Source organism: Oncorhynchus clarkii, chromosome 18 (assembly GCF_045791955.1).
Source record: "Oncorhynchus clarkii lewisi isolate Uvic-CL-2024 chromosome 18, UVic_Ocla_1.0, whole genome shotgun sequence".
Classification (NCBI taxonomy): Eukaryota; Metazoa; Chordata; class Actinopteri; order Salmoniformes; family Salmonidae; genus Oncorhynchus; species Oncorhynchus clarkii.
Genome location: NC_092164.1, coordinates 52,618,071 through 52,643,174, shown reverse-complemented (window position 1 = coordinate 52,643,174; position 25,104 = coordinate 52,618,071). Strand labels below are relative to the sequence as shown.

The 25,104-nt window shown below is 46.2% G+C and overlaps 1 protein-coding gene across 2 annotated transcripts in view; it reads left to right on the top strand.

Annotated features, from left to right (window-relative positions):
- The first annotated feature begins 2,402 nt into the window (after positions 1-2,402).
- The window catches only part of LOC139373698 (ataxin-1-like), a 190,738-nt gene continuing 168,036 nt past the window's right edge, over positions 2,403-25,104 (top strand). Inside the window, exon 1 of one of the 2 annotated variants that reach the window (XM_071114570.1) lies at positions 2,403-2,535. The gene's annotated coding sequence lies outside the window, so the exon portion shown is untranslated. The remainder of the gene's footprint in view (positions 2,536-25,104) is intronic. The other variant, XM_071114571.1, reaches the window with a different exon arrangement.

Genomic DNA, 25,104 nt, shown 5'->3' with positions numbered 1-25,104 from the left:
TGAGCCGTGTTTCAGATGCAACAGAGACTGCAGCATTGAGGGTAGTTCTGGCAGACTGACAGACATTCAGGACAGGTACAGACAGGGATTATTCAGAGAAAAATGTAAAACATTTCCTAATTATTTTAGATGTAATGTCACGGATCCCTCTGGAACTTTCATCACGCACACCTGTCCCCTATTCCCACTGATTAGTACTTGTGTAAGTGTGCCCCTTGGTGTCCGTTGTCTGTTGATTATTGTTACAATGTCCGTGGGTGCTTGTGAGTACCCGAGCCTGTTTTAGGCTTTCGTGCCCTTGTGGATTGCCAGATGATTACGGGTCTCGTCCCGCGGGTTAATTATTGTGCGCATGTGTATTTATTCGAGGTACTCCTCGCGCTTTTTTTTGGTGTTTCAACCCTGTGTTTTTTTTACGTGTTAGTTTGGTCTTTGTCCCCGTGCCTTTACACGACATGTCGTAATTTGGGGCTTAATTAAAAAAACGATTACTCATTCCTGCGTCTGTCTCCCGAATCTCTTCATACCTACGTGACATGTAATATGCAAATATATACACATTCCAAGCCAACTTCTAAGTAAGGAAATGTGGCCTATTCAAAGGAACAGGAACATATAAAAACATTTATGTATCATTTAAAACCATTATTTATGTTATTAAAAGGTTTAAGATTAAGAAATGTATTTAGCTGCTTACTATAAATATGGGTTAGTCCATGAGGACTTCCTCTCCCTTTCCTTCCTGTGTCTGTATGGTCCCCAGAGTCTTCCTTGTTATTCCTCCAGCACACATTGACCTTCAACTCTACCCTGTCATTTTCCCTACAGACATCCCATCCCACCCCACCTCTCTACATTATCCTAGTGCTTACAGTATACAGCTGAGGGTTAGGACTCATTGTCAATTGGGGTGTTTGTGCTAATCGTCATTATTATTATTGTCATTATGGGTCAAATGGTGTCTTTAAGTTGATCTTAATATGGACACATTCAGTGTTTTTAAATATATGTTTACTAAATTGAACAAAGGTTTCAAAAGTATTTCTAAAAGACATGTATGTCGATGGATGTGGATGCTGTCCTCAAGCTAGGACCTCAACTACCCTGCATTGCTTTTGCTAGTGCAGCAGACATGTTGAAGGTAACGTGTCTCCATGCCAGTTTCTCTTGATGTACATGTGACAACGCAATAGAACAGGAGACAATGGAGCACTTATTGAATGACTAGCAGAAGTGGGATGTCTCTCGCTCTCTCTCCCCCCTCTCTAGCTCTCTGTCTCTCTCCCCTTCTCTCACTCTCTCTCTCTCCCTCTCCCTGTCTCTCTCCTTCTCTCTCTCTCCCCCTCGCTCGCTCTCTGTCTCTCTCTCTCTCCCTCTCTCTCGCTCTCTCTCTCACTCTCTCTCTCCCTCTCCCTGTCTCTCTCCTTCTCTCTCTCTCCCCCTCGCTCGCTCTCTCTCCCCCTCTCTCGCTCTCTCTCTCTCTCTCTCTTGTCAATCTCTGTCCTCATGCTAGGAAAATAAAAGTTCAGAGAATAAAATCCCAGAGCATTGAGTACTTTATACATTTATCTGGCAGTGACTAATACTATTACAAATGGAGCTATTACTGGATACAATCAAGTACTCTATCAATGAGAAATATTAGGTGTCCTTCTATCATGGCCACAGTTCTAATAGAGATGTATTAAGACTATTGTGTTGTAACTGCAGATATTCAAGGTAGTTGTACATGTGGATAATCTGAGAGAGTACAGTACAAGGGTGGGCCTATTTGGTCAAGTCTCTTGTTGCTTAAGAGAAAACAAATAGGAAAAATTCCATTAATTCTGTGCAAGTACAATCATGATGGGTTTTGACCTAGTGGTTAGAGCGTTGGACTAGTAACCGGAAGGTTGCAAGTTCAAACCCCCAAGCTGACAAGGTACAAATCTGTCGTTCTGCCCCTGAACAGGTAGTTAACCCACTGTTCCTAGGCCATCATTGAAAATAAGAAATTGTTCTTAACTGACTTGCCTAGTTAAATAAAGGTCAATTAAAATAAACAAATAAAATGAACATTTGAACATCTTGGCCATGTTCTGTTATAATCTCCACCCAGCACAGCCAGAAGAGGCCTGGTTTCTTCCTAGGTTCTGTTGAAGGGTCAGTCTAGTGAATCACTATTTGTGGACTGAATTTGCCTGTCAGTTGTTCGTTTCCCTTTTTCTCAATTCTGTACTGATCACAGTACAAACCCTGAGTTACTACTAAAACTGCCAACTGCTCCATATTTGTATTACACACACACACACGCACGCACACACACACACACACACACACACTACGCTATCTCCCACTCTCTGCCTCTCTCGCCTCTCCCTCTCTATCTCACTCTCGAGAGATCTCTGAAGGTGGGGGCATAGAGCAGTACAGCTATTAGCTCCGAGCTGCAGACATCATTCCGAGTAGAGGGCAGACGATTCCATCGTCAGCGCAGGAACAGGGAGCCCTGGCAACAATAAGAGACATACTCTTACCAGACCATTACACCTTACAGTAAGTACTAGCTCAATTCATTTTATACTGCCACTGCCCGATACTGTCGCTGTCTGGTTCTACCTTGTTGTCACTACACTGCTGAGCTGTTGCGGTAGAAAAAATGGCTGGAACTGGAACTAGGAAAGGTAGCTACGCGCAAAGAGTGCTGGTTTATTTCCAAAAGCTTTGGAAATGTTTACTTCGCACTCTGACCTATTTTTTTGTGTGCCCGGAGGATAGAAGGTTGTTTGTGGTTTACAATCATGCACTTGTCATTTCGAAATAAAAATGCAAACTATCTGTTTAGTGCGACATAAGTGAGCGTTGGTTTCGCGGAATTGAAATAAGAGCAAGGAGTGTTTTTCACAGGCGGGTTGGTGTGTATGGCAAGCTCACTAACTGCGCCACTCCACCCAGAAAGATTGCATATTGCATAAAGAATAGTAAGACGCATTTATAGTAGGCTAACCGTCCACTATGAAATGGTTGTGGTACGTGCGTACGTGGCCGTATGTCCACTCCAGCATTTGACAAGGGTTTGATAGCGCGAGACATTTCAGTTTAATTCCATCGCGGAAGTCCTTTTTATTCTTCAAAGACAGTGCAAACCAACGTACCTTAGCCTACTTAATTTAACCGGTACAATTAGACAAATATTTAAATCTATATGACATGCCCTTCATTCCGAGGGAGAGTGTAAATGTTACTACGCGGGCTACTGTCGACTTTTCATTGACGCTGGCTGATTGGTAAAGGACGTTGGGTCCGATGTGTGCGGCTAGTGGTTGCTCGACTGCGCGTGGCGTGATGTCACTCCTAGCTTTGGTGATTATATAACGGGACTGTAGGGATCCCGGGCTGTGATTGCAAGCTATTTATATTCTGTTTACAGTCAGGAATTGCACTATGCATAGTAAGATTTGTAAAGGCTACATACCTGTCCTCCGTATTATTTAGAGGGGATAGATAGGCTACAACAGCTACATTCCTCAATCACTACACATTTATAACATGGTTACATTGTGTCCAGTATCTGGAAATGGAAGGTGGCCAGACATAACGTGTGTTACAATGTTTCGACATGTTACATCGGCTCATTGAAACACGTTACAGTCACTTTGCAATCCCATTGAAGGGCACCCTTTCTTTAATATTCACCATGACACAGCACACCATGTCTTGATGCTGTTTCTTTATGTAATCAAAGGTGGGAGTTAGTGGAGAGCTTTTGTATATTACCCACAGTTGAACCTGTACGCTGCAGGCCATGGGACATTGCTTGTTTATTTACCCTTTCTTTTTGGTAGTGTAGTTTGAGTTGGGTTCGGTTTGTGTTGGTTGTCTGGCTGCCCAGTGAGTGTGGAACACTTCAAGGCACCACGTGATTATCCTGTATGGTCGTTCTACCAGTTCAGTTCACCTGATGGTGGTGAATCTGTCTATAGCACGTGTCCATAGAGATATGATATTCTATTTCTATAGCACTTGTCACTCTTCTATGTGAATGATGCAGGTCCAGGTAAGAGGTACATTCATTTGTCAAAATCTTTTGAGATGTTTATGAATGCATTATATTATATATACATGTATATCTGAATGGTATTGACTATAGGGCCTGGAGTATTTCCTAACCATGTGACCTGACTAGGAAAACCCCTGGCCTCTAGGTATTTACTACAAGTAGATATCCTGTAGTCATTTGGTCCGGAAAAACTCCTGTCCTTCCAAGCAAAATAACAGAGAGCAGTAGCTCCATCATTTGAAATGAATTGCCTTTCTAAAAACCTTGCAAAATATTTGTTCCAACTGGGAGCTAATGAACATGACCCTATCCGTTGTGCAGGGAGCTAATCATGTGACAGTGAATTAGGGTGCTGCCATTTCTCCATGCGCTTCCCTTTGATCCTGTTTGCCACACACACACACACACACACACACACACACACACACACACACACACACACACACACACACACACACACACACACACACACACACACACACACACACTCACACACACACACCCTCTCTAGCATATACACACACACACACACACACACGCATGCATGCACACACACTTTACTTACTTTTAAATGCTAATGAGAGACAGTTAGCAGCCAATGTGTCTAATCACGAGCCATTTTCTCCATCTCAGCTAATTTGTCAGAGTCTCCTGTACGAGCACATTCACACCAGCACAAACACACCTGCTGCTCCTGTCCTGGCTGGCTGAATCTCTGCAGTGCTCTCAGGGCTTCATTTTCTTTTGCAATCTATCTCATGTTCCTTTACATGCTCACACACACACCCTCTCCAGAATACACACACACACACACACACACACACACACACACACACACACACACACACACACACACACACACACACACACACACACACACACACACCCTCTCCAGCATACACACACACACACACACACACACACACACACACACACACACACACACACACACACACACACACACACACACACACACACCCTCTCCAGCATACACACACACACACACACACACACACACACACACACACACACACACACACACCCTCTCCAGCATACACACACACGCACACACACACACACACACACACACAGACACACACACCCTCTCCAGCATACACACACACACACACACACACACACACACACACACACACACACACACACACACACACACACACACACACACACACCCTCTCCAGCATACACACACACGCACACACACACACACACACACACACACAGACACACACACCCTCTCCAGCATACACACACACACACACACACACACACACACACACACACACACACACACACACACACACACACACACACACACACACACACACACACCCTCTCCAGCATACACACACACACACACACACACACACACACACACACACACACACACATACACACACACACACACACACACACACCCTCTCCAGCATACACATTTACAATACTATGCATGCGTTCAAAAAGAGGAAAAACAAGACAAACTGTGGGCGGGTTTTGAAGTGCCCTACCTTACGGAGGAGTTTCCAGGTATTGGCTAGGTAGGCTATCATGGTTGACTGAGAGAGCGATATAAGGTGGGCCACACCTATATACCAGCAGGAAGGAACGGGCTGTGTGTGTGTGTGTGTGCAAAGCAAGGGGATGAACCCAGTCAATGACCAAGGACTGGCACTCTCTTCAAAATGTGTGTGTGTATACACATAAGACGGGCAGTACCCACACACACTCCCTGGTTTCAACCATTTGCAGCTAGAACAGGGATAGACAGGCCCATCCATACCCTAGTACTAGCACACTCCCTCAGAGGTGTGTGTGTGCCACGTTGCTTGGCTACTGGATAGCAAATCAATCAAACATTGTGTTTTGTCCCCCCCCCCTCTCTCTCCTTCTTCTCTTTTATACTGTAGTTTCTTTCACTTCACAATGTACATTCCCTGGTCCTGTGTAGCCTCTTTCTCTGTGGAATCAGATAAAAGGCCTTGGTTGGCTCCGGGTCAGAAGGAAGGAGTGCACAATAAAGGGAATTGGGTGCCATTTTTGATGAAGCCCTTGATTCTAACAGTATAGTCCTGGGGATGAAGCCCTTGATTCTAACAGTATAGTCCTGGGGATGGAGCCCTTGATTCTAACAGTATAGTCCTGGGGATGAAGCCCTTGATTCTAACAGTATAGTCCTGGGGATGAAGCCCTTGATTCTAACAGTATAGTCCTGGGGATGAAGCCCTTGATTCTAACAGTATAGTCCTGGGGATGAAGCCCTTGATTCTAACAGTATAGTCCTGGGGATGAAGCCCTTGATTCTAACAGTATAGTCCTGGGGATGAAGCCCTTGATTCTAACAGTATAGTCCTGGGGATGAAGCCCTTGATTCTAACAGTATAGTCCTGGGGATGAAGCCCTTGATTCTAACAGTATAGTCCTGGGGATGAAGCCCTTGATTCTAACAGTATAGTCCTGGGGATGAAGCCCTTGATTCTAACAGTATAGTCCTGGGGATGAAGCCCTTGATTCTAACAGTATAGTCCTGGGGATGAAGCCCTTGATTCTAACAGTATAGTCCTGGGGATGAAGCCCTTGATTCTAACAGTATAGTCCTCGGGATGAAGCCCTTGATTCTAACAGTATAGTCCTGGGGATGAAGCCCTTGATTCTAACAGTATAGTCCTGGGGATGAAGCCCTTGATTCTAACAGTATAGTCCTGGGGATGAAGCCCTTGATTCTAACAGTATAGTCCTGGGGATGAAGCCCTTGATTCTAACAGTATAGTCCTCGGGATGAAGCCCTTGATTCTAACAGTATAGTCCTGGGGATGAAGCCCTTGATTCTAACAGTATAGTCCTGGGGATGAAGCCCTTGATTCTAACAGTATAGTCCTGGGGATGAAGCCCTTGATTCTAACAGTATAGTCCTGGGGATGAAGCCCTTGATTCTAACAGTATAGTCCTGGGGATGAAGCCCTTGATTCTAACAGTATAGTCCTGGGGATGAAGCCCTTGATTCTAACAGTATAGTCCTGGGGATGAAGCCCTTGATTCTAACAGTATAGTCCTGGGGATGAAGCCCTTGATTCTAACAGTATAGTCCTGGGGATGAAGCCCTTGATTCTAACAGTATTGTCCTGGGGATGAAGCCCTTGATTCTAACAGTATAGTCCTGGGGATGAAGCCCTTGATTCTAACAGTATAGTCCTGGGGATGAAGCCCTTGATTCTAACAGTATAGTCCTGGGGATGAAGCCCTTGATTCTAACAGTATAGTCCTCGGGATGAAGCCCTTGATTCTAACAGTATAGTCCTGGGGATTAAGCCCTTGATTCTAACAGTATAGTCCTGGGGATGAAGCCCTTGATTCTAACAGTATAGTCCTGGGGATGGAGCCCTTGATTCTAACAGTATAGTCCTGGGGATGAAGCCCTTGATTCTAACAGTATAGTCCTGGGGATGAAGCCCTTGATTCTAACAGTATAGTCCTGGGGATGAAGCCCTTGATTCTAACAGTATAGTCCTGGGGATGAAGCCCTTGATTCTAACAGTATAGTCCTGGGGATGAAGCCCTTGATTCTAACAGTATAGTCCTGGGGATGAAGCCCTTGATTCTAACAGTATAGTCCTGGGGATGAAGCCCTTGATTCTAACAGTATAGTCCTGGGGATGAAGCCCTTGATTCTAACAGTATAGTCCTGAGGATAAGGCCCATGATTCTAACAGTATAGTCCTGGGGATGAAGCCCTTGATTCTAACAGTATAGTCCTGTGGATGAAGCCCTTGATTCTAACAGTATAGTCCTGGGGATGAAGCCCTTGATTCTAACAGTATAGTCCTGAGGATAAGGCCCATGATTCTAACAGTATAGTCCTGGGGATGAAGCCCTTGATTCTAACAGTATAGTCCTGGGGATGAAGCCCTTGATTCTAACAGTATAGTCCTGGGGATGAAGCCCTTGATTCTAACAGTATAGTCCTGAGGATAAGGCCCATGATTCTAACAGTATAGTCCTGGGGATGAAGCCCTTGATTCTAACAGTATAGTCCTGGGGATGAAGCCCTTGATTCTAACAGTATAGTCCTGGGGACGAAGCCCTTGATCCTAACAGTATAGTCCTGGGGACGAAGCCCTTGATTCTAACAGTATAGTCCTGGGGATGAAGCCCTTGATTCTAACAGTATAGTCCTGGGGATGAAGCCCTTGATTCTAACAGTATAGTCCTGGGGATGAAGCCCTTGATTCTAACAGTATAGTCCTGGGGATGAAGCCCTTGATTCTAACAGTATAGTCCTGGGGATGAAGCCCTTGATTCTAACAGTATAGTCCTGGGGACGAAGCCCTTGATCCTAACAGTATAGTCCTGGGGACGAAGCCCTTGATTCTAACAGTATAGTCCTGGGGATGAAGCCCTTGATTCTAACAGTATAGTCCTGGGGATGAAGCCCTTGATTCTAACAGTATAGTCCTGGGGATGAAGCCCTTGATTCTAACAGTATAGTCCTGGGGATGAAGCCCTTGATTCTAACAGTATTGTCCTGGGGATGAAGCCCTTGATTCTAACAGTATAGTCCTGGGGATGAAGCCCTTGATTCTAACAGTATAGTCCTGGGGATGAAGCCCTTGATTCTAACAGTATAGTCCTGTGGATGAAGCCCTTGATTCTAACAGTATAGTCCTGGGGATGAAGCCCTTGATTCTAACAGTATAGTCCTGGGGATGAAGCCCTTGATTCTAACAGTATAGTCCTGAGGATAAGGCCCATGATTCTAACAGTATAGTCCTGGGGATGAAGCCCTTGATTCTAACAGTATAGTCCTCGGGATGAAGCCCTTGATTCTAACAGTATAGTCCTGGGGATGAAGCCCTTGATTCTAACAGTATAGTCCTGGGGATGAAGCCCTTGATTCTAACAGTATAGTCCTGGGGATGAAGCCCTTGATTCTAACAGTATAGTCCTGGGGATGAAGCCCTTGATTCTAACAGTATAGTCCTGGGGATGAAGCCCTTGATTCTAACAGTATAGTCCTGGGGATGAAGCCCTTGATTCTAACAGTATAGTCCTGGGGATGAAGCCCTTGATTCTAACAGTATAGTCCTGGGGATGAAGCCCTTGATTCTAACAGTATAGTCCTGGGGATGAAGCCCTTGATTCTAACAGTATAGTCCTGGGGATGAAGCCCTTGATTCTAACAGTATAGTCCTGGGGATGAAGCCCTTGATTCTAACAGTATAGTCCTGGGGATGAAGCCCTTGATTCTAACAGTATAGTCCTGGGGATGAAGCCCTTGATTCTAACAGTATAGTCCTGGGGATGAAGCCCTTGATTCTAACAGTATAGTCCTGGGGATTGAAGCCCTTGATTCTAACAGTATAGTCCTGGGGATGAAGCCCTTGATTCTAACAGTATAGTCCTGGGGATGGGGATGAAGCCCTTGATTCTAACAGTATAGTCCTGGGGATGAAGCCCTTGATTCTAACAGTATAGTCCTGGGGATGAAGCCCTTGATTCTAACAGTATAGTCCTGGGGATGAAGCCCTTGATTCTAACAGTATAGTCCTGGGGATGAAGCCCTTGATTCTAACAGTATAGTCCTGGGGATGAAGCCCTTGATTCTAACAGTATAGTCCTGGGGATGAAGCCCTTGATTCTAACAGTATAGTCCTGGGGATGAAGCCCTTGATTCTAACAGTATAGTCCTGGGGATGAAGCCCTTGATTCTAACAGTATAGTCCTGGGGATGAAGCCCTTGATTCTAACAGTATAGTCCTGGGGATGAAGCCCTTGATTCTAACAGTATTGTCCTGGGGATGAAGCCCTTGATTCTAACAGTATAGTCCTGGGGATGAAGCCCTTGATTCTAACAGTATAGTCCTGGGGATGAAGCCCTTGATTCTAACAGTATAGTCCTGGGGATGAAGCCCTTGATTCTAACAGTATAGTCCTCGGGATGAAGCCCTTGATTCTAACAGTATAGTCCTGGGGATTAAGCCCTTGATTCTAACAGTATAGTCCTGGGGATGAAGCCCTTGATTCTAACAGTATAGTCCTGGGGATGAAGCCCTTGATTCTAACAGTATAGTCCTGGGGATGAAGCCCTTGATTCTAACAGTATAGTCCTGGGGGATGAAGCCCTTGATTCTAACAGTATAGTCCTAGGGGATGAAGCCCTTGATTCTAACAGTATAGTCCTGGGGATGAAGCCCTTGATTCTAACAGTATAGTCCTGGGGATGAAGCCCTTGATTCTAACAGTATAGTCCTGGGGATGAAGCCCTTGATTCTAACAGTATAGTCCTGGGGATGAAGCCCTTGATTCTAACAGTATAGTCCTGGGGATGAAGCCCTTGATTCTAACAGTATAGTCCTGGGGATGAAGCCCTTGATTCTAACAGTATAGTCCTGGGGATGAAGCCCTTGATTCTAACAGTATAGTCCTGGGGATGAAGCCCTTGATTCTAACAGTATAGTCCTGGGGATGAAGCCCTTGATTCTAACAGTATAGTCCTGGGGATGAAGCCCTTGATTCTAACAGTATAGTCCTGGGGATGAAGCCCTTGATTCTAACAGTATAGTCCTGAGGATAAGGCCCATGATTCTAACAGTATAGTCCTGGGGATGAAGCCCTTGATTCTAACAGTATAGTCCTGGGGATGAAGCCCTTGATTCTAACAGTATAGTCCTGGGGATGAAGCCCTTGATTCTAACAGTATAGTCCTGAGGATAAGGCCCATGATTCTAACAGTATAGTCCTGGGGATGAAGCCCTTGATTCTAACAGTATAGTCCTGGGGATGAAGCCCTTGATTCTAACAGTATAGTCCTGGGGATGAAGCCCTTGATCCTAACAGTATAGTCCTGGGGACGAAGCCCTTGATTCTAACAGTATAGTCCTGGGGATGAAGCCCTTGATTCTAACAGTATAGTCCTGGGGATGAAGCCCTTGATTCTAACAGTATAGTCCTGGGGATGAAGCCCTTGATTCTAACAGTATAGTCCTGGGGATGAAGCCCTTGATTCTAACAGTATAGTCCTGGGGATGAAGCCCTTGATTCTAACAGTATAGTCCTGGGGACGAAGCCCTTGATCCTAACAGTATAGTCCTGGGGACGAAGCCCTTGATTCTAACAGTATAGTCCTGGGGATGAAGCCCTTGATTCTAACAGTATAGTCCTGGGGATGAAGCCCTTGATTCTAACAGTATAGTCCTGGGGATGAAGCCCTTGATTCTAACAGTATAGTCCTGGGGATGAAGCCCTTGATTCTAACAGTATAGTCCTGGGGATGAAGCCCTTGATTCTAACAGTATAGTCCTGGGGATGAAGCCCTTGATTCTAACAGTATAGTCCTGTGGGGATGAAGCCCTTGATTCTAACAGTATAGTCCTGGGGATGAAGCCCTTGATTCTAACAGTATAGTCCTGGGGATGAAGCCCTTGATTCTAACAGTATAGTCCTGGGGATGAAGCCCTTGATTCTAACAGTATAGTCCTGGGGATGAAGCCCTTGATTCTAACAGTATAGTCCTGGGGATGAAGCCCTTGATTCTAACAGTATAGTCCTGGGGATGAAGCCCTTGATTCTAACAGTATAGTCCTGGGGATGAAGCCCTTGATTCTAACAGTATAGTCCTGGGGATGAAGCCCTTGATTCTAACAGTATAGTCCTGGGGATGAAGCCCTTGATTCTAACAGTATAGTCCTGGGGATGAAGCCCTTGATTCTAACAGTATAGTCCTGGGGATGAAGCCCTTGATTCTAACAGTATAGTCCTGGGGATGAAGCCCTTGATTCTAACAGTATAGTCCTGGGGATGAAGCCCTTGATTCTAACAGTATAGTCCTGGGGATGAAGCCCTTGATTCTAACAGTATAGTCCTGGGGATGAAGCCCTTGATTCTAACAGTATAGTCCTGGGGATGAAGCCCTTGATTCTAACAGTATAGTCCTGGGGATGAAGCCCTTGATTCTAACAGTATACAGTATAGTCCTGGGGATGAATAGTCCTGGGGATGAAGCCCTTGATTCTAACAGTATAGTCCTGGGGATGAAGCCCTTGATTCTAACAGTATAGTCCTGGGGATAAGCCCTTGATTCTAACAGTATAGTCCTGGGGATGAAGCCCTTGATTCTAACAGTATAGTCCTGGGGATGAAGCCCTTGATTCTAACAGTATAGTCCTGGGGATGAAGCCCTTGATTCTAACAGTATAGTCCTGGGGATGAAGCCCTTGATTCTAACAGTATAGTCCTGGGGATGAAGCCCTTGATTCTAACAGTATAGTCCTGGGGATGAAGCCCTTGATTCTAACAGTATAGTCCTGGGGATGAAGCCCTTGATTCTAACAGTATAGTCCTGGGGATGAAGCCCTTGATTCTAACAGTATAGTCCTGGGGATGAAGCCCTTGATTCTAACAGTATAGTCCTGGGGATGAAGCCCTTGATTCTAACAGTATAGTCCTGGGGATGAAGCCCTTGATTCTAACAGTATAGTCCTGGGGATGAAGCCCTTGATTCTAACAGTATAGTCCTGGGGATGAAGCCCTTGATTCTAACAGTATAGTCCTGGGGATGAAGGCCCATGATTCTAACAGTATAGTCCTGGGGATGAAGCCCTTGATTCTAACAGTATAGTCCTGTGGATGAAGCCCTTGATTCTAACAGTATAGTCCTGGGGATGAAGCCCTTGATTCTAACAGTATAGTCCTGAGGATAAGGCCCATGATTCTAACAGTATAGTCCTGGGGATGAAGCCCTTGATTCTAACAGTATAGTCCTGGGGATGAAGCCCTTGATTCTAACAGTATAGTCCTGGGGATGAAGCCCTTGATTCTAACAGTATAGTCCTGAGGATAAGGCCCATGATTCTAACAGTATAGTCCTGGGGATGAAGCCCTTGATTCTAACAGTATAGTCCTGGGGATGAAGCCCTTGATTCTAACAGTATAGTCCTGGGGATGAAGCCCTTGATCCTAACAGTATAGTCCTGGGGACGAAGCCCTTGATTCTAACAGTATAGTCCTGGGGATGAAGCCCTTGATTCTAACAGTATAGTCCTGGGGATGAAGCCCTTGATTCTAACAGTATAGTCCTGGGGATGAAGCCCTTGATTCTAACAGTATAGTCCTGGGGATGAAGCCCTTGATTCTAACAGTATTGTCCTGGGGATGAAGCCCTTGATTCTAACAGTATAGTCCTGGGGATGAAGCCCTTGATTCTAACAGTATAGTCCTGGGGATGAAGCCCTTGATTCTAACAGTATAGTCCTGTGGATGAAGCCCTTGATTCTAACAGTATAGTCCTGGGGATGAAGCCCTTGATTCTAACAGTATAGTCCTGGGGATGAAGCCCTTGATTCTAACAGTATAGTCCTGAGGATAAGGCCCATGATTCTAACAGTATAGTCCTGGGGATGAAGCCCTTGATTCTAACAGTATAGTCCTGGGGATGAAGCCCTTGATTCTAACAGTATAGTCCTGGGGATGAAGCCCTTGATTCTAACAGTATAGTCCTGAGGATAAGGCCCATGATTCTAACAGTATAGTCCTGGGGATGAAGCCCTTGATTCTAACAGTATAGTCCTGGGGATGAAGCCCTTGATTCTAACAGTATAGAGTATAGTCCTGGGGATGAAGCCCTTGATTCTAACAGTATAGTCCTGAGGATAAGGCCCATGATTCTAACAGTATAGTCCTGGGGATGAAGCCCTTGATTCTAACAGTATAGTCCTGGGGATGAAGCCCTTGATTCTAACAGTATAGTCCTGGGGATGAAGCCCTTGATCCTAACAGTATAGTCCTGGGGACGAAGCCCTTGATTCTAACAGTATAGTCCTGGGGATGAAGCCCTTGATTCTAACAGTATAGTCCTGGGGATGAAGCCCTTGATTCTAACAGTATAGTCCTGGGGACGAAGCCCTTGATTCTAACAGTATAGTCCTGGGGATGAAGTCCTTGATTCTAACAGTATAGTCCTGGGGATGAAGCCCTTGATTCTAACAGTATAGTCCTGGGGATGAAGCCCTTGATTCTAACAGTATAGTCCTGAAGCCCTTGATTCTAACAGTATAGTCCTGGGGATGAAGCCCTTGATTCTAACAGTATAGTCCTCGGGATGAAGCCCTTGATTCTAACAGTATAGTCCTGGGGATGAAGCCCTTGATTCTAACAGTATAGTCCTGGGGATGAAGCCCTTGATTCTAACAGTATAGTCCTGGGGATGAAGCCCTTGATTCTAACAGTATAGTCCTGGGGATGAAGCCCTTGATTCTAACAGTATAGTCCTGGGGATGGAGCCCTTGATTCTAACAGTATAGTCCTGGGGATGAAGCCCTTGATTCTAACAGTATAGTCCTGGGGATGAAGCCCTTGATTCTAACAGTATAGTCCTGAGGATGAGGCCCTTGATTCTAACAGTATAGTCCTGGGGATGAAGCCCTTGATTCTAACAGTATAGTCCTGGGGATGGAGGCCAGCCCTGGGGGTAGCCATGTCCTTTTTGATACGAAGCCATGAAACCATACCGAGCCTGTACTGTACTTTACTAAGAGGGCGAGAAGGGTGGGGGGGGGGGGGGGGAGAGAGGGGAGGAAAGAGGGAGAGAAGGGGAGGAGAGAGGGAATGAATAAAGAGAGCGAGAGAGAGAAAGGAAGGAGATACTGTAGGAAGAGAGAAAGAGTAAAAGAGAGAGAGCGATGCAGTTTTCAGACCTTTTTTGCTTATCCTTTCATCTAGCTATATTCACCGGGCTGTACTTCAGTGGGCACTGCGTTACAGACAGACCAACATGCTTTTTTAATGCAGCAGTTGAGAGCTTTTTTCCATTTCGAAAGCAGATAAAACATTCCTCTTTCTGCTCTCAGCATACAGGCACACACGGACATTAGATTCCTCCCAGGAGGAAAGGTCAGTATCTCCAGTAGGCTTGACGAGGCAAAGACACACACACACACATACAGGCACACACGGACATTAGATTCCTCCCAGGAGGAAAGGTCAGTATCTCCAGTAGGCTTGACGAGGCAAAGACACACACACACACACACACACACACACACACACACACACACACACACACACACACACACACACACACACACACACACACACACACACACACTCCTTTGAGGTTGCAGTGATGCCTTTATGGGATGATTGAATTAAAAGCTCTTGTTTTCAGCCAGTAGGACTGGAGGGACATTATGTCCAAGGTAACCAGTCTTATTTTTCTTAAAACTGATTGTTGGTTAAGGGCTTGTAAGGTCTGAACCGGTTTATTCGGCGCATGGGATTTGATTTGTAGTGCCACATGAAAATACCTTGCATTCAAACTACAGTAGAATACGGCTATTGATTGTGAACCTGTCCTTCTTCATGTCTTTGTATGGTAACATACCGCAGATCCAGACTGGTAATTCCACTTTTTCATTGATTTAGGTACTTTAGTCTGGTACGGCTACATTACAACCCCGCGTCTTTAAAACTATCCACCTTTTAATGCATGTTATACAAAACATCATTTTTGATTATCTGTGATAATTCTGTGTGAGATACATTCTGCATTAGGACCCCTTTCATTCATTGGCTTCACTGATCTGCCTGCCCACACACAAACCTGTCATCAATGGGGTATAGAGAATCAATGGGGTGTAGAGAATCAATGGGCAGAATCCTGAATGGCTCAGCGTTACTGTGAATGGGTTGGCAGGGGAGTGACACGGACTGGGAAGCTGCCTGTGTCACACTGCTGGATCAATGTGCCCCAGCATGCTTCAATGACCATGCGCAAACTTTGGGGAAACTGTGTTGTAGAGTTCACTGTGAGGAAAGATCCATAATGGCAGTATAGTTTCCTAGAGGGAATGCCCAGGGGAGTGACATACAGGGTATTCTCATCTGGCTTATCAATATAATGGTGAAGCTGTAGTAGGAGCAAAGTCCACTGGAATGATTGCCATTCGACTCAGCTCACATCTGTTGAGTACTCCACCCATGGGCTGTTAGAAGTGAGTAGGCTACATATGCGTAGTTAGTTACTCAGTGTTAATAATAGTGACAGCAATACTGTAGTTTACCAGTCGCTACAGCAACCTTGAACATGCCTGGGCTTGGTCCTTTTAGTAACCTCATCTCATACAATCATTGGCTCCAAAATCAAACCATTTGCAGAGAGAGAGCAAGAGAGGGAGAGAGAGAGGGGGGGGGGGGTGGAGAGGGGGAGGGAGAGAGCAAAAAAGAGAGAGAGACAGCAGCACCCAGATCTTCTGCACAGATTCTGACAGACCTGGGCCCTGACAGACCTGGGCCCTGACAGACCTGGGCCCTGACAGACCTGGGCCCTGACAGACCTGGGCCCTGACAGACCTGGGCCCTGACAGTGAATCTCAGTGAGTCAAAAATAATGGTGTTCCAAAAAAGGTAATTACTTGACATAGAATTTACAAAAAAACAGAGCAAACTAGAATGCTATTTGGCCTTAAACAGAGAGTAAACAGTGACAGAATACCTGCCCACTGTGACTGACCCAAACGTAAGGAAATAGTTGACTATGTACAGACTCAGTGAACATAGCCTTGCTATTGAGAAAGGCCGCCGAAGGCAGACATGGCTCTCAAGAGAAGACAGGCTATGTGCACACTGCCCACAAAATGAGGTGGAAACTGACCTACTGCCAAATGTATGACCATATTAGAGACACATATTTCCCTCAGATTACACTGACCGACAAAGAATTTTGTTAAACTCCCATATCTATTGGGTGAAATACCACAGTGTGTCACGTTCTGACCTTAGTTCCTTTATTATGTCTTTGTGTTAGTTTGGTCTGGGAGTGAGTTGGGGTGGGTAGTCTATGTTATTTTTTCTGTGTGGTTATATTTCTATGTGTTTGGCCTGGTATGGTTCTCAATCAGAGGCAGGTGTCGTTCTCTATATAGACATAATATGACATTTGAAATGTCTTTATTCTTTTGGAACTTTTGTGAGTATAATGTGTACTCTTAATGTTTTTAATAGTTTTTTAAACTCATGTTTATTATCTATTTAACTTGCTTTGGCAATGTAAACATATGTTTCCCATGCCAATAAAACCCCTTAAATTGTAAATGGACATTTAATTGAGTGCAAGAGAGAGAGAGAGCGAGAGGGAGAGAGAGCAAGAGAGAAAGAGAGAGCACGAGAGAGAGAGAGAGCAACAGACAGAGAGAGCAAGAGAGAGAGAGAGCGAGAGGGAGAGAGAGCAAGAGAGAAAGAGAGAGCACGAGAGAGAGAGAGCGAGAGAGAGAGAGAGGAAGAGGGAGAGAGAGAGTGAGACAGTACCACAGTGTGTGATCTTTAAGTTAAACTACAGACGTGAGCTTTAAATGACATCTAAAATGTAATGTTAATCCGTATCTCTCCCTTTCATCTCTGTACCTTGATTTATATTTGATAATGTTCCCACTGTAGCATGATTAAGTGGGAGATGTTGACAACAGTAGTAACATTAGGCTTCGAGGGGCTATAGCTCCTTTATCTAATAAGTGAGCTACACATGTATACTGTACACACGCACGCATGCGCACGCACGCACGCATGCACGCACACACGCACACACACACACGCACACACACACACACACACACACACACACACACACACACACACACACACACACACACACACACACACACACACACGCGCATGCAGAGAGAGAGAGAGAGAACAACTGAGAAGCCTGACTGAGCGATCCGACTGCCCTCCTATTTTTAGCCCACTGTCTCGACATCAAAGCCTTGTTTTATGGTTGATCTTCTCCCTTCGAATAGTATTGCTTTGCTTATAGGAACAATGGTCCAGCCTCTTCCTCCTCTCTCTGTCTAATGCTTGTGTAATGGGGCTTAGTCTGACTGTAAAGTGTATTTCACTTTGGGAAAGGAGGTAGTGAGACTGCTCTTTGTTGTTGATATTATGGATTAGGTGTAAAGTCATTAAAGCGTGAAGGGAAAGAAGCACACCAGGCTTGAGGCATTTTAGTTTGCGTAACACAATAGAGCTACTTTGTATCTAGTTTTCCCCAATGGTTCATCCTCAGTCAACTAGCCGTAACCTTGCATTAATGTCGATGTTCTGTGACATAATGATATATGACATAAAACACTGTCGCAAGACAGATAGCACATTAGCTTTGGCTGAATTGTCATATTGTAGCCACTGTCGTCTCTGCAAGGTCTTGAACAGGATAAACAGAAGGTCTCTGGGGCCATTGAGCTGGTGCGCCGGATGCATTGGACAGATAAGTTGGACCCCTAAAGAGGCTGCATCCATCATTTCACCTCCTGTTCTGTCGTTCTGTCCCCACTACCTGCCGCAACACACACACACACACGCACACGCACGCACACACACACACACACGCACACGCACGTGCACGCACACGCACACGCACACACACACACACACGCACACACACACACACACACACGCACACACACACACACACACTAATACCGTAGCCTGTCCCCACCAGGATTAGATATCGTAGATATTGTCTTAGATACAGTCTTATCACGGGCAGGATAACAGGTTGTTTTGTACACTGACTGGCAGACACCTTGTGGGGCTGTGACAACATGGCAAGCACAATAAACAGTCTGGGACATGCAGAGAGAGGGAACGGGGGAGAGGAGGAGGGGAGAAGAAGGGGAAGGAGAGTAGGAGAGGGAGAATGAGAAAAGGTAGAAGAAGGAGGAGAAGAGAGTGTAGGATCAAGAAGAAGACAGAAAGGTGAAAGGAGGAGAAGAGAGTGTAGGATCAAGAAGAAGACAGAAAGGTGAAAGAAGGAGAAGAGGAAGAAAGAGAGGAGGGATGTGCAGTGCCTGTGATGTCATCAAGCAGAGGAATGCTTTCTCACAGGGGTGGACCCCCAGATGGCACATGGACAGGACCAAGTGTTCACGCCCACCTGCCTTCACACACACACACCACACACGCAAGTGCACGCACATGCAAACACACACACACATACGCACACACACAAACAAACGGATGGAAAAGGGTGGCATAGAGAGAGAGCCCTGGCTCCTGTCAAGCGGGTCCGATAGGACCTAGGGGGTATCAACAATGATTCCCGCTAGGCAGTGCTCGGAGGATATGCATCGAGAAAGGAATTCAATAACAGGAAAACGGAACTGATACAAACAATCCATGGAATACTGAAACCCACCCTGGCCGATGTTATGTTTGGCACGATACGACCCCTTCTTCTATCACCTGCTCTTAATGATGTTAGGTGTACTGGACTCCACGGTAGTGTTACTACACGTTGTTGTTGTCGGTTGTCATACTTTTACTGTCTGATGGTGTGTCATATGGAAAGAAGTTTCTGTGCGCCTGTGAGTGTGTGTACGTGTGTGCATGGCTGTGTGTGTGTGTGTGTGTGTGTGTGTGTGTGTGTGTGTGTGTGTAACTTTATCACAGCCACTACTTAAAGCAGTATCAGCCGGTCTGAAGTCATTTCCTTAGGCTGAGGGATGAGGCCTGAGTTCTGAACAGCTAGATGGCTGACTGCCTGGGTTTTTAATTTGGCTGCTGCTGTGTGGTTTTGACAATGGAAGAGTCACTTTGGAAATGACAGGCACTGGCAGTCGGTTTAGTAAAACACTGGTTGTGTAGATAAGACATGAGCTATGGAGAGACTGGCTGTCCCATTTCTGTCTCGTCTCCTGAACTTGCCCTCCTCAGGAGTGTTGTCATTGAAACTAGCTATCTAGGAGGGCCAGTTTGGGAGAGTGGCACTCAACTGAGCTATCCAGAGAAAGTCATTTCACTAAAGGATCTCTCAGAGAGCTTCTCTAGTGACCTAATGCTGCAAGACAGGCATACCTCCCCCCCCCCCCACTAGTCACTCCTCTTTATACCCCCCCCCCCCCCCCCCCCACTAGTCACTCCTCTCTATATCCCCCTTTCTTCTCCCCTACCACTAGTCACTCCTCTCTATATCCCCCTTTCCCCCCCACTAGTCACTCCTCTCTATATCCCCCTTTCTTCTCCCCTCCCCCACTAGTCACTCCTCTCTATATCCCCCTTTCTTCTCCCCTCCCCCACTAGTCACTCCTCTCTATATCCCCCTTTCTTCTCCCCCCGCCACTAGTCACTAGTCACTCCTCTCTATATCCCCTTTTCTTCTCCCCCCCCCACTAATCACTCCTCTCTATATCCCCCTTTCTTCTTTCTTCCCCCCCACTAGTCACTCCTCTCTATATCCCCCTTTCTTCTTTCTTCCCCCCACTAGTCACTCCTCTCTATACCCTCCCCCCCACTAGTCATTCCTCTCTATATCCCCCTTTCTTCTTTCTTCCCCCCACTAGTCACTCCTCTCTATACCCCCCCCCCCACTAGTCATTCCTCTCTATATCCCCCTTTCTTCTTTCTTCCCCCCACTAGTCACTCCTCTCTATACCCCCCCCACTAGTCACTCCTCTCTATATCCCCCTTTCTTCTTTCTTCCCCCCACTAGTCACTCCTCTCTATATCCCCCTTTCTTCTTTCTTCCCCCCACTAGTCACTCCTCTCTATATCCCCCTTTCTTCCCCCCACTAGTCACTCCTCTCTATATCCCCCTTTCTTCTTTCTTCCCCCCCACTTGTCACTCCTCTCTATATCCCCCTTCCCCCCCCACTAGTCACTCCTCTCTATATCCCCCTTTCTTCTTTCTTCCCCCCACTAGTCACTCCTCTCTATATCCCCATTTCTTCTTTCTTCCCCCCCACTAGTCACTCCTCTCTATATCCCCCTTTCTTCTTTCTTCCCCCCACTAGTCACTCCTCTCTATATCCCCCCCCCCCACTAGTCACCCCTCTCTATATCCCCCCCACTAGTCATGCTTCTCTATATCCCCATTTCTTCTTTCACCCCCCCCACAAGTCACTCCCCTCTATATCCCCCTTTCTTCTCCCCCGCCACTAGTCACTCCTCTCTATACCCCCCCCCCCCCCACTAGTCACTCCTCTCTATATCCCCATTTCTTCTTTCTTCCCCCCCACTAGTCACTCCACTCTATATCCCCCTTTCTTCTTTCCCCCCCCCCACTAGTCACTCCTCTCTATATCCCCCTTTCATCTGCCCCCCACTAGTCACTCCTCTCTATATCCCCATTTCTTCTTTCCCCCCCACTAGTCACTCCTCTCTATACCCCCCTACCAGTCACTCCTCTCTATATCCCCCTTTCTTCTTTCTCCCCCCCCCACTAGTCACTCCTCTCTATATCCCCCTTCCATCTCCCCCCCACTAGTCACTCCTCTCTATATCCCCATTTCTTCTTTCCCCCCCACTAGTCACTCCTCTCTATATCCCCCTTTCATCCCCCCCACTAGTCACTCCTCTCTATATCCCCATTTCTTCTTTCTTCCCCCCACTAGTCACTCCTCTCTATATCCCCCTTTCTTCTTTCTTCCCCCCACTAGTCACTCCTCTCTATATCCCCCTTTTTCCCCACACTAGTCACTCCTCTCTATATCCCCCTTTCTTCTTTCTTCCCCCCCACTTGTCACTCCTCTCTATATCCCCCTCCCCCCCCCACTAGTCACTCCTCTCTATATCCCCCTTTCTTCTTTCTTCCCCCCACTAGTCACTCCTCTCTATATCCCCATTTCTTCTTTCTTCCCCCCCACTAGTCACTCCTCTCTATATCCCCCTTTCTTCTTTCTTCCCCCCACTAGTCACTCCTCTCTATATCCCCCCCCCCACTAGTCACCCCTCTCTATATCCCCCCCACTAGTCATGCTTCTCTATATCCCCATTTCTTCTTTCACCCCCCCCACAAGTCACTCCTCTCTATATCCCCCTTTCTTCTCCCCCGCCACTAGTCACTCCTCTCTATATCCCCCCCCCCACTAGTCACTCCTCTCTATATCCCCATTTCTTCTTTCTTCCCCCCCACTAGTCACTCCACTCTATATCCCCCTTTCTTCTTTCTCCCCCCCCCCACTAGTCACTCCTCTCTATATCCCCCTTTCATCTGCCCCCCACTAGTCACTCCTCTCTATATCCCCATTTCTTCTTTCCCCCCCACTAGTCACTCCTCTCTATACCCCCCCACCAGTCACTCCTCTCTATATCCCCCTTTCTTCTTTCTCCCCCCCCCCCACTAGTCACTCCTCTCTATATCCCCCTTTCATCTCCCCCCCACTAGTCACTCCTCTCTATATCCCCATTTCTTCTTTCCCCCCCACTAGTCACTCCTCTCTATATCCCCCTTTCATCCCCCCCACTAGTCACTCCTCTCTATATCCCCATTTCTTCTTTCTCCCCCCCAGTAGTCACTCCTCTCTATATCCCCCTTTCTTCTTTCTTCCCCCCACTAGTCACTCCTCTCTATATCCCCCTTTTTCTTTCTTCCTCCCCCCACTAGTCACTCTTCTCTATACCCCCCCACTAGTCACTCCTCTCTATATCCCCCTTTCTTCTTTCTTCCTCCCCCCACTAGTCACTCCTCTCTATACTCCCCCCCACAAGTCACTCCTCTCTATATCCCCCTTTCTCCCCCCCTCACTAGTCACTCCTCTCTATATCCCCCTTTCTCCCCCCCCCTCACTAGTCACTCCTCTCTATACCCCCCACTAGTCACTCCTCTCTATATCCCCCTTTCTTCTTTCTTCCTCCCCCCACTAGTCACTCCTCTCTATACCCCCCCCCCCCACTAGTCACTCCTCTCTATACCCCCCCCCCCCCCACGAGTCACTCCTCTCTATATCCCCCTTTCTCCCCCCCCCTCACTAGTCACTCCTCTCTATATCCCCCTTTCTTTTCTTCCACTCAGTCACTCCACAAGAAGTCTATATCTGGAGGCCCAGCCAAAGGTACAAATATAGGAACTATGAATCACATAGGCATTGTTCAAGATGTATTGGCAATGGTCTGTCTTCACTGTGTTGGCATTGGTCAGTACACTCTTAGAAAAAAACGTGCTATCTAGAACCTAAAAGGGTTCTTCGCCTGTCCCCATTGGAGAACCCTTTGAAGAACCCTTTTTGGTTCCAGGTAGAACCCTTTTGGGTTGCATGTAGAACCTTTTCCACAGAGGGTTCTACATGGAACCCCAAAGAGTTCTACCTGAAAGCAACAAGGGTTCTACCTGGAACCTTAAAGAGTTATCCTATGTGGACAGCCGAAGAACCCTTATGTAATACTTTTTTCTGTACTGTCTGTCTTCACTGTATTGGCATTGGTCTGTCTTCACTGTATTGGCATTGGTCTGTCTTCACTGTATTGGCATTGGCCTGTCTTCACTGTATCGGCATTGGTCTGTCTTCACTGTACTGAGGATGGTGACGCATTACAAGTAACATCAGATGTATTTAAAAGCACTTGAGACTAGTGCTTATTCCACACCATTTATTGTCTAGATCAAGCTCCATGCCTCAATTGCAAATGAATTAGAAATGCGGACACCATCTTTCGCTAAGAAAGCTCTGGGCAGTGCATACCTCTTTGAGTCTCTTTGTGATTTGGCTTTGTATGTCAAGGCCAGTGATTCAGTCATTCTGGGATGTGGACACTGCCAGTCTGTACTATGAGCCTTATGGAAAGCCCTACTGACTGTTTTTGGTAGTAAAGCTAAAATCAATTGGCTTTGGCCAACAGTCCAAGGGCTGGGCTGGGCGAGGAAGAAAGTCATTGTGGGAGATTATTGGAATACAGGGGTGTATTCAGTGAGGTGAAACATTCAAAACTTTGCAGAATGCAGATAGAAATGCAGGCCTAATGAATACACCTTTTGCTGTTCTACCTTACAGACAGTCATCTGTTCTAATAATACATTTCTATGAAGGTTCTGTAACGTTCCATCCTGAACTAAACAGACCCCAGCCCAGGTCACTTTTCCAACAGATGCTGCACTAACCCTCACCCTACTTACACTGTCACCATGACGACGTTAACAACAGTAGAACTGCTCATCAGCCACTCACAGCCAATCACCCTCAAAGCCTTGGCAACGACTCTAGCAATCTTCTTTTGACTGAAAATCTGTTTTTAATTTTTTCTGTCTTGCTGGTGGTGTCGCAGGCTGTTTAGCTCCGGTGCTCACTGATGTCTGGTAATTCTACATGACATGCCATTAGCTCAGCTAGCAGCTAGCCCTGCTGCCACCTCTCATATGGCTGTGAGCTGGGGAGTGGTGTGTGTGTGTGTGTGTGTGTGTGTGTGTGTGTGTGTGTGTGTGTGTGTGTGTGTGTGTGTGTGTGTGTGTGTGTGTGTGTGTGTGTGTGGGACTCAGGCTGTCAAGGTACTCTGCTGAAGTATGACTAATAAAGGCTTCGCCAGCCACCACTTGCATTTATTGACTGGGGATTTTCCATTGTATGCACATTTCCCCATTATAGCAAAACTGCAGTATTGAGTCCATTCATATGATTGTACTATAGGATTGGGGGATGTCAACCTTTGTCCTATCGTAGTTATGAACTCAGAAAACATTGTGATATACGATGGTGTCGCCCCCTATTTGCCTCATCCTCTTCTCTCAATATTGTTTGTTCAATCTCTCGATCTGTCATGAAGCTGTGATTGAGAATATCAAATCAAATCAAATGTATTTATATAGCCCTTCTTACATCAGCTGATATATCAAAGTGCTGTACAGAAACCTAGCCTAAAACCCCAAACAGCAAGCAATGCAGGTGTAGAAGCACGGTGGCTAGGAAAAACTCCCTAGAAAGGCCAAAACCTAGGAAGAAACCTAGAGAGGAACCAGGCTATGAGGGGTGGCCAGTCCTCTCTCTCTTGGCTGTGCCAGGTGGAGATTATAACAGAACATGTCCAAGATGTTCAAATGTTAATAAATGACCAGCATGGTCAAATAATAATAATCACAGTAGTTGTCGAGGGTGCAGCAAGTCAGCTTTTCATAGCCGATCATTAAGAGTATCTCTACCGCTCTTGCTGTCTCTAGAGAGTTGAAAACAGCAGGTCTGGGACAGGTAGGTTCCATAGCCGCAGGCAGAACAGTTGAAACTGGAGCAGCAGCACGGCCAGGTGGACTGGGGACAGCAAGGAGTCATCATGCCAGATAGTCCTGAGGCATGGTCCTAGGG